The sequence below is a fragment of the Homalodisca vitripennis genome, unplaced genomic scaffold (genome assembly GCF_021130785.1).
Source record: "Homalodisca vitripennis isolate AUS2020 unplaced genomic scaffold, UT_GWSS_2.1 ScUCBcl_2914;HRSCAF=8071, whole genome shotgun sequence".
Taxonomy (NCBI): Eukaryota; Metazoa; Arthropoda; class Insecta; order Hemiptera; family Cicadellidae; genus Homalodisca; species Homalodisca vitripennis.
In genome coordinates, this window is record NW_025779049.1 from 50,612 (window position 1) to 61,417 (window position 10,806).

The 10,806-nt window shown below is 33.5% G+C and overlaps 4 non-coding genes across 4 annotated transcripts; all 4 read right to left on the reverse strand.

Moving 5' to 3' along the window:
- Positions 1-3,488: 3,488 nt before the first annotated feature.
- On the reverse strand, positions 3,489-3,559 carry Trnaa-agc. Its single transcript has one exon. It is a non-coding gene; the product is annotated as a tRNA-Ala (tRNA).
- Positions 3,560-3,991: 432 nt separating this feature from the next.
- Trnaa-agc lies at positions 3,992-4,062 on the reverse strand. The gene has a single exon. It is a non-coding gene; the product is annotated as a tRNA-Ala (tRNA).
- A 1,190-nt stretch (positions 4,063-5,252) lies between these two features.
- On the reverse strand, positions 5,253-5,323 carry Trnaa-agc. Its single transcript has one exon. It is a non-coding gene; the product is annotated as a tRNA-Ala (tRNA).
- Positions 5,324-8,020: 2,697 nt separating this feature from the next.
- On the reverse strand, positions 8,021-8,091 carry Trnaa-agc. The gene has a single exon. It is a non-coding gene; the product is annotated as a tRNA-Ala (tRNA).
- Between the last annotated feature and the right edge of the window lie 2,715 nt (positions 8,092-10,806).

A 10,806-nucleotide genomic window follows, 5' to 3' on the forward strand; every position in this document is an offset into this window, starting at 1 on the left:
TGTTTTAATTTTTCTTTTCAAACTTGGGAGCGACTGAGATGGAAGGTATTGTGATTGATTTATATTGTTCACTTGTAAAGATTGAGAAGTGCTTGGTTCTGTAGGTATGTATTGTCTTTGTAAAGAGTCTGATTGTACCGATTTAAATGTAGACACAGTTGCTTTCGGAATTACAGTTATAGGTAATGAAGACTCGCCGCTTAGATTGTTATCAACTATGTCTTGTTCTGTACATACATCTACTTGTACAATACCATCATTTGTGAACTGTTTTGCCTTTAACTCTGCGGCTCCACGCAGTTGATTTCCTGTGAAGTGAGTGAAGTCGGTGTCGCCATCGTCACCGCTATCCTCATCACTCAATAGAGGGTTTTCAGGCGGTTGAATAAAAACATCAGCCTCCAGAAAGTCGACTTCATCGAATAAGGCAGTGACTTCTTCAAAGTTTAACCTGTAAAGGAGCAAAAATATTACATATCAACCATAAATTTATATCATGCAAAACAATAGTCTTGAATTCAAAGAACTCAAAACCCACTGATCAATCTTAGTTTTACGTATTAAAAAAAATAAATGAATCACATTTTTACAGTTCCATAGGCCTCTATTTTTACTACCCAGTGAATCATAATTTTACCAGTTTGATTCATGTTATATACCATTAAATAATAATAAAACACCACCAGCATATATGCCCAGTGCCAACATATGTTGGCAGATTGATGAAAAAATACCCCTACTCTCTTGTGCCCACTGCCAACAAAAGTGGGCAGTTCACTTTAACTACAAATTATTCTTACAATTATTTGAATTTAAGGGCTAAAACTATAAAAACATATTAGTTTAAGTCTATGTAAAAGCAAACATATCATTATGATTTTATAAGATTGTATTTGAAATATTATAGTATTACTTACCAGTTGTTTTGATCCATTGAGGTTAGAATACACAACAAAACAGAGCTGTCATTTGTAAACAACTGCCAACTACAGTACACCAGGTGCTTTAGTGAGTGCAGAGTGGCCAACCAGACATATTCCAGCACCAAATTTCCCTCGATAAATTTTTAATGTATTGTGACGTATTTTAAAATGCAGCGCCCACAAAAGTGGGCACTGGGCACTAATGGGTTAATAACAGCATCATAAAAAGTAATAATATGTCCTAATAAATTACGTCCTGTTATATTTAATTTTCATGAAGTCTCCTTCAAAGTACTTTAATTTTTTTTGCCATTTTCGTCTTGTTAAAATTCGCCACTGTCTTTGGGAAATGGGAAGTATTGGCGTTGAAAAGATATACGTATTTTAAGTTCTAAAGTTAGCACAACTTATTTAAAATTGTTTGTTTTTAGCTTAATATTTCTCTTGTTTTGTTTATATAAAGTAACATTTTAACATGGAATGTACTGTAATTATAAAACAAAGAGGGGACCTGATAATTAGTGACTCTAATAATAATTATATGTTAATTTGCTGCACAATATATCAACTGTATGTTGAAATCAACTTAATCTAGGTAATTGAATGGTATTGAGATATTACATTATGTTATTCCATGACACGTAAAACAGACTGTTTAATGGACAGCTACTAAACCTTCTGACATAATGCAGCAATTTACCTTATTTGTTGTTCTAAAATTCATGAAATATATCCACATATATTACAATTGAGGTGACCAAAAAATTTTAGGAAATAATATTTTTCGTAATATTGCAGTTTTTATAAAGTGAAACTAAACATGTTTTCAGTGTATTTATAATTTTGTATGTTAAAATTGGTTATGAACTTTGCAGAACGACTTTCCTCGAACGGTTATATGAACAGATAAACATTGCACAATTGGAGGCTGCAATTTGCATTTGATAGATGACAACATCTGAACTGTAAATTTTCTCGTTCCTAGGCGATTTATCTTAAGGATGTCTCAAATAGGGACACTAATCGGGAATGCTATAACATTAGCAGGAAATATTTGCTAGCATAAATGAGGTGTCTGTATCATTACCACAAAAACTAAGTCTAACTAAGACTTGGGAGTGCCGATGGCCGAGCGGTCTAAGACGTTAGATATTGAGTCTGAGTTAGAGATTTCGCAGGTTGAAATCCTGTCTGTGACCCTTGCACTTGTTATCAGGAAAATCGACCTTGTATTGTAACTTTATGAACTCCCCCCTTATTTTGTTTGATAAGATCCTCGCACAGGTCAGTGGCCCATGAGGACAGGCAGAATAAAGCATAAAATGGGATCGGCTTCTCCTTAAAATAATATATATGAATAAATATATATATATATATATATATATATATATATATATATATATATATATTATTCATTACTCCTTACATTGTGTCTAAAGCTTCATAATAGAATCGTGATTTAAATATAAAAATTCATTTTATCACAGTGGTAACCTAAGTTTATTAAAAAAATCCATTATATATCATCTGACTGATTTTGGAGAGATTTCACATTGATTCCATTAGGAACGACTTTCAAAACTTTTATTGGATCATTGAACGTTTCCTATCATGACTTATGTAAGTGATTGTCATTGGGTGAAAAACCAACTCTGCAGTTTACTGATTCCCTTCACTCTATATCGTGTTTACATAAATAATCTTGAACTCAAACGTTAAAATTTCTAAAGTTATGCATATTTGAAAAATGATATTCTACGTAGCAGTAATAGGATAAATGACACTTTGCCTATCATAGGGTCATCAATAGGAATTTTAAAGTTATATTGTTTCTCAGCATCAAAGAAAAACCTCTTAGCTGAAAAGTATTCCGTATAAATGTTATAATCATCACAGATAAACAGAAACAATTCCTATTTTATCTTTGAGGAAAGCCAATTTCAATTGGAACATTTCAAATTATTGCGTAAACTGTATTGTTTACATATATATATATATATGTGTGTGTGTGTGTGTGTGTGTGTGTGTGTGTGTGTGTGTGTGTGTGTGTGTGTGTGTGTGTGTGTGTGTGTGTGTGTGTGTGTGTGTGTGTGTGTGTGTGTGTGTGTGTGTGTGTGTGTGTGTGTGTGTGTGTGTGTGTGTGTGTGTGTGTGTGTGTGTGTGTGTAGCCGTATCTGTCACATATGCGTTTAAATAAGCAAACTAACATATGATTGGAAGACCTAATACTTGTCAAATGACTTTTATTTACATAAAATTTTATAAATGGCAATACCTTTATTTAATTTCAATAAAAATTGAATTAAAAAAGTACTCGCTCCGCCGGGAGTCGAACTCGGATCTCTCACTTGCCGGGTGAATGTGCTACCATTAAACCACAGAGCGCTTACTTTTTTCCAATTTAATAATTTTTATTTGGCCGTATCTGTCACATATGCGTTTAAATAAGCAAACTAACATATGATTGGAAGACCAAATACCTGTCAAACGACTTTTATTTACATTAAATTGTATAAATGGCATAGCCTTATTTAATTTCAATAAACATTAAATCACAAAAAGAACTCGCTCCGCCGGGAGTCGAACCCGGATCTCTCACTTGCTGGGTGAATGTGCTACCATTACACTACAGAGCGCTTAATTTTTCCAATTTAATTATTTTTATTTGGCCGTATGTCACATATGCGTTAAAATATGGAAACTAACATATGATTGGAAGACCAAATACTTGTCAAATGACTTTTATTTACAATAAATTGTTTAATTAAATGGCATAGCCTTATTTAATTTCAATAAACATTGAATCACAAAAAGAACTCGCTCCACCGGGAGTCGAACCCGGATCTCTCAATTGCCGGGTGAATGTGGTACCATTACACCACAGAGCGCTTACTTTTTTCTAATTTAATTATTTTTATTTGGCCGTATCTGTCACATATGCGTTTAAATAAGCAAACTAACATATGATTGGAAGACCAAATACCTGTCAAACGACTTTTATTTACATTAAATTGTATAAATGGCATAGCCTTATTTAATTTCAATAAACATTAAATCACAAAAAGAACTCGCTCCGCCGGGAGTCGAACCCGGATCTCTCACTTGCTGGGTGAATGTGCTACCATTACACTACAGAGCGCTTAATTTTTCCAATTTAATTATTTTTATTTGGCCGTATCTGTCACATATGCGTTAAAATATGGAAACTAACATATGATTGGAAGACCAAATACTTGTCAAATGACTTTTATTTACAATAAATTGTTTAATTAAATGGCAATAGCCTTATTTAATTTCAATAAACATTGAATCACAAAAAGAACTCGCTCCACCGGGAGTCGAACCCGGATCTCTCAATTGCCGGGTGAATGTGGTACCATTACACCACAGAGCGCTTACTTTTTTCTAATTTAATTATTTTTATTTGGCCATATCTGTCACATATGCGTTTAAATATGCAAACTAACATATGATTAGAAGACCAAATACTTGTCAAATGACTTTTATTTACATTAAATTGTATAAATGGTAAGAGCCTTATTTAATTTCAATTTACATTGAATCACAAAAAGTACTCTCTCCGCCGGGAGTCGAACTCGGATCTCTCACTTGCCGGGTGAATGTGCTACCATTACACCACAGAGCGCTTACTTTTTTCTAATTTGATTATTTTTATTTGGCCGTATCTGTCACACATGCGTTTAAATAAGCAAACTAACATATGATTGGAAGACCTAATACCTGTCAAACGACTTTTATTTACATTAAATTGTATAAAGGCAATAGCCTTTCTTAATTTCAATAAACATTGAATCACAAAAAGTACTCGCTCCGCCGGGATTCGAACTCGGATCTCTCACTAGCCGGGTGAATGTGCTACCATTACACCACACAGCGCTTACTTTTTTCTAATTTAATTATTTTTATTTGGCCGTATCTGTCACACATGCGTTTAAATAAGCAAACTAACATATGATTGGAAGACCTAATACCTGTCTAAAGACTTTTATTTACATAAAATTGTATAAATGGCAATAGCTTTATTTAATTTCAATAAAAATTGAATTACAAAAAGTACTCGCTCCGCCGGGAGTCGAACTCTGATCTCTCACTTGCCGGGTGAATGTGCTACCATTAAACCACAGAGCGCTTACTTTTTTCCAAATTAATTATTTTTATTTGGCCGTATCTGTCACATATGCGTTTAAATAAGCAAACTAACATATGATTGGAAGACCAAATACCTGTCAAACGACTTTTATTTACATTAAATTGTATAAATGGCATAGCCTTATTTAATTTCAATAAACATTAAATCACAAAAAGAACTCGCTCCGCCGGGAGTCGAACCCGGATCTCTCACTTGCTGGGTGAATGTGCTACCATTACACTACAGAGCGCTTAATTTTTCCAATTTAATTATTTTTATTTGGCCGTATGTCACATATGCGTTAAAATATGGAAACTAACATATGATTGGAAGACCAAATACTTGTCAAATGACTTTTATTTACAATAAATTGTTTAATTAAATGGCATAGCCTTATTTAATTTCAATAAACATTGAATCACAAAAAGAACTCGCTCCACCGGGAGTCGAACCCGGATCTCTCAATTGCCGGGTGAATGTGGTACCATTACACCACAGAGCGCTTACTTTTTTCTAATTTAATTATTTTTATTTGGCCATATCTGTCACATATGCGTTTAAATATGCAAACTAACATATGATTAGAAGACCAAATACTTGTCAAATGACTTTTATTTACATTAAATTGTATAAATGGTAAGAGCCTTATTTAATTTCAATTTACATTGAATCACAAAAAGTACTCTCTCCGCCGGGAGTCGAACTCGGATCTCTCACTTGCCGGGTGAATGTGCTACCATTACACCACAGAGCGCTTACTTTTTCTAATTTGATTATTTTTTATTTGGCCGTATCTGTCACACATGCGTTTAAATAAGCAAACTAACATAAGATTGGAAGACCTAATACCTGTCAAACGACTTTTATTTACATTAAATTGTATAAAGGCAATAGCCTTTCTTAATTTCAATAAACATTGAATCACAAAAAGTACTCGCTCCGCCGGGATTCGAACTCGGATCTCTCACTAGCCGGGTGAATGTGCTACCATTACACCACACAGCGCTTACTTTTTTCTAATTTAATTATTTTTATTTGGCCGTATCTGTCACACATGCGTTTAAATAAGCAAACTAACATATGATTGGAAGAGCTAATACCTGTCTAAAGACTTTTATTTACATAAAATTGTATAAATGGCAATAGCTTTATTTAATTTCAATAAAAATTGAATTACAAAAAGTACTCGCTCCGCCGGGAGTCGAACTCTGATCTCTCACTTGCCGGGTGAATGTGCTACCATTACACCACAGAGCGCTTACTTTTTTCTAATTTAATTATTTTTATTTGGCCATATCTGTCACATATGCGTTTAAATATGCAAACTAACATATGATTAGAAGACCAAATACTTGTCAAATGACTTTTATTTACATTAAATTGTATAAATGGTAAGAGCCTTATTTAATTTCAATTTACATTGAATCACAAAAAGAACTCGCTCCACCGGGAGTCGAACCCGGATCTCTCAATTGCCGGGTGAATGTGGTACCATTACACCACAGAGCGCTTACTTTTTTCTAATTTAATTATTTTTATTTGGCCATATCTGTCACATATGCGTTTAAATATGCAAACTAACATATGATTAGAAGACCAAATACTTGTCAAATGACTTTTATTTACATTAAATTGTATAAATGGTAAGAGCCTTATTTAATTTCAATTTACATTGAATCACAAAAAGTACTCTCTCCGCCGGGAGTCGAACTCGGATCTCTCACTTGCCGGGTGAATGTGCTACCATTACACCACAGAGCGCTTACTTTTTTCTAATTTGATTATTTTTATTTGGCCGTATCTGTCACACATGCGTTTAAATAAGCAAACTAACATATGATTGGAAGACCTAATACCTGTCTAAAGACTTTTATTTACATAAAATTGTATAAATGGCAATAGCTTTATTTAATTTCAATAAAAATTGAATTACAAAAAGTACTCGCTCCGCCGGGAGTCGAACTCTGATCTCTCACTTGCCGGGTGAATGTGCTACCATTACACCACAGAGCGCTTACTTTTTTCTAATTTAATTATTTTTATTTGGCCATATCTGTCACATATGCGTTTAAATATGCAAACTAACATATGATTAGAAGACCAAATACTTGTCAAATGACTTTTATTTACATTAAATTGTATAAATGGTAAGAGCCTTATTTAATTTCAATTTACATTGAATCACAAAAAGTACTCTCTCCGCCGGGAGTCGAACTCGGATCTCTCACTTGCCGGGTGAATGTGCTACCATTACACCACAGAGCGCTTACATTTTTCTAATTTGATTATTTTTATTTGGCCGTATCTGTCACACATGCGTTTAAATAAGCAAACTAACATATGATTGGAAGACCTAATACCTGTCAAACGACTTTTATTTACATTAAATTGTATAAAGGCAATAGCCTTTCTTAATTTCAATAAACATTGAATCACAAAAAGTACTCGCTCCGCCGGGATTCGAACTCGGATCTCTCACTAGCCGGGTGAATGTGCTACCATTACACCACACAGCGCTTACTTTTTTCTAATTTAATTATTTTTATTTGGCCGTATCTGTCACACATGCGTTTAAATAAGCAAACTAACATATGATTGGAAGACCTAATACCTGTCTAAAGACTTTTATTTACATAAAATTGTATAAATGGCAATAGCTTTATTTAATTTCAATAAAAATTGAATTACAAAAAGTACTCGCTCCGCCGGGAGTCGAACTCTGATCTCTCACTTGCCGGGTGAATGTGCTACCATTAAACCACAGAGCGCTTACTTTTTCCAAATTAATTATTTTTATTTGGCCGTATCTGTCACATATGCGTTTAAATAAGCAAACTAACATATGATTGGAAGACCAAATACCTGTCAAACGACTTTTATTTACATTAAATTGTATAAATGGCATAGCCTTATTTAATTTCAATAAACATTAAATCACAAAAAGAACTCGCTCCGCCGGGAGTCGAACCCGGATCTCTCACTTGCTGGGTGAATGTGCTACCATTACACTACAGAGCGCTTAATTTTTCCAATTTAATTATTTTTATTTGGCCGTATGTCACATATGCGTTAAAATATGGAAACTAACATATGATTGGAAGACCAAATACTTGTCAAATGACTTTTATTTACAATAAATTGTTTAATTAAATGGCATAGCCTTATTTAATTTCAATAAACATTGAATCACAAAAAGAACTCGCTCCACCGGGAGTCGAACCCGGATCTCTCAATTGCCGGGTGAATGTGGTACCATTACACCACAGAGCGCTTACTTTTTTCTAATTTAATTATTTTTATTTGGCCATATCTGTCACATATGCGTTTAAATATGCAAACTAACATATGATTAGAAGACCAAATACTTGTCAAATGACTTTTATTTACATTAAATTGTATAAATGGTAAGAGCCTTATTTAATTTCAATTTACATTGAATCACAAAAAGTACTCTCTCCGCCGGGAGTCGAACTCGGATCTCTCACTTGCCGGGTGAATGTGCTACCATTACACCACAGAGCGCTTACTTTTTTCTAATTTGATTATTTTTATTTGGCCGTATCTGTCACACATGCGTTTAAATAAGCAAACTAACATAAGATTGGAAGACCTAATACCTGTCAAACGACTTTTATTTACATTAAATTGTATAAAGGCAATAGCCTTTCTTAATTTCAATAAACATTGAATCACAAAAAGTACTCGCTCCGCCGGGATTCGAACTCGGATCTCTCACTAGCCGGGTGAATGTGCTACCATTACACCACACAGCGCTTACTTTTTTCTAATTTAATTATTTTTATTTGGCCGTATCTGTCACACATGCGTTTAAATAAGCAAACTAACATATGATTGGAAGACCTAATACCTGTCTAAAGACTTTTATTTACATAAAATTGTATAAATGGCAATAGCTTTATTTAATTTCAATAAAAATTGAATTACAAAAAGTACTCGCTCCGCCGGGAGTCGAACTCTGATCTCTCACTTGCCGAGTGAATGTGCTACCATTAAACCACAGAGCGCTTACTTTTTCCAAATTAATTATTTTTATTTGGCCGTATCTGTCACATATTCGTTTAAATAAGCAAACTAACATAAGATTGGAAGACCTAATACCTGTCAAACGACTTTTATTTACATTAAATTGTATAAAGGCAATAGCCTTTCTTAATTTCAATAAACATTGAATCACAAAAAGTACTCGCTCCGCCGGGATTCGAACTCGGATCTCTCACTAGCCGGGTGAATGTGGTACCATTACACCACAGAGCGCTTACTTTTTTCTAATTTAATTATTTTTATTTGGCCGTATCTGTCACACATGCGTTTAAATAAGCAAACTAACATATGATTGTAAGACCTAATACCTGTCTAAAGACTTTTATTTACATAAAATTGTATAAATGGCAATAGCTTTATTTAATTTCAATAAAAATTGAATTACAAAAAGTACTCGCTCCGCCGGGAGTCGAACTCTGATCTCTCACTTGCCGGGTGAATGTGCTACCATTAAACCACAGAGCGCTTACTTTTTCCAAATTAATTATTTTTATTTGGCCGTATCTGTCACATATTCGTTTAAATAAGCAAACTAACATATGATTAGAAGACCAAATACCTGTCAAACGACTTTTATTTACATTAAATTGTATAAATGGCATAGCCTTATTTAATTTTAATTAACATTGAATCACAAAGAGTACTTGCTCCGCCGGGATTCGAACCCGGATCTTTTACTAAGCGGGGTGAACGTACTACCATTACACCACAGAGCTTTTTGTGATTCAATGTTAATTGAAATTAAATAAGGCTATTGCCATTTCCTGAATTCCGTAGAAAGCAGCATCTGCTACAAATTTATCCACCAAATCTTATACGTATTATACATTTTTTTTATATAATCAAAATAACTCTTGAGTACCTTTGTATATCCATATTATACAGGAATCAATAATCTCTGATAAAATTGGGACAACAGCGATATGTATAATGGCTGGTTATAAATCTAGTGAAACAGCAACAAACATAGTCAACGCCAAGTGGAATGTAGTTTGAATGCCGTAATTGATGAGATGAATTTACACTAATGGTTATAGTGCGGATGGCAATTAACACCACATTTTGTATGCATCAACTCTTGTAAACGTGATAGGCAACATATATTATTTTTGGCACACAGTTTTGGCGGTTAAGATGTCTTATTCCTGTAGTATTGTATTAAAGGTAATTTAAAGAAATATATACAAAAGATGGTATTACATTTATGAGAAAGATTTGTTTTATAATCTTGTAAATTATTTGAAAATAGTAATAAATACTTTATAATGGTATCAGTGCTCATTCAATTCTTTGGGTATTACATTAAACCCGAACTAATTATAGAGTTCTCTACGTAGAAATTTATTTAAACAACACTGCTAAGCTATAATTCTAAATCAGTAAATTGAAGTGAAGAAAATGTGTAATGATTTAATAATTTTTGATTGATGGAGTTATATATGAACCGAAAAGTCGTATATTGCAATTTATGAAGGGCTCGTTAAGGAATGAAATAGTGCCGATGATTGCCTTTATGGCACTATCCACTCTTGACAGGAAGGTCAAGGATCTTGATATACCGTATAGGTTCCTTTCAATCCTAAAAAGGATTCTATTTTCATTTGGGTAACAGGATAGGTACTTTAATACAATCATAACTTTTCCATAGTAGTCTTTAAAGTAACAACGACG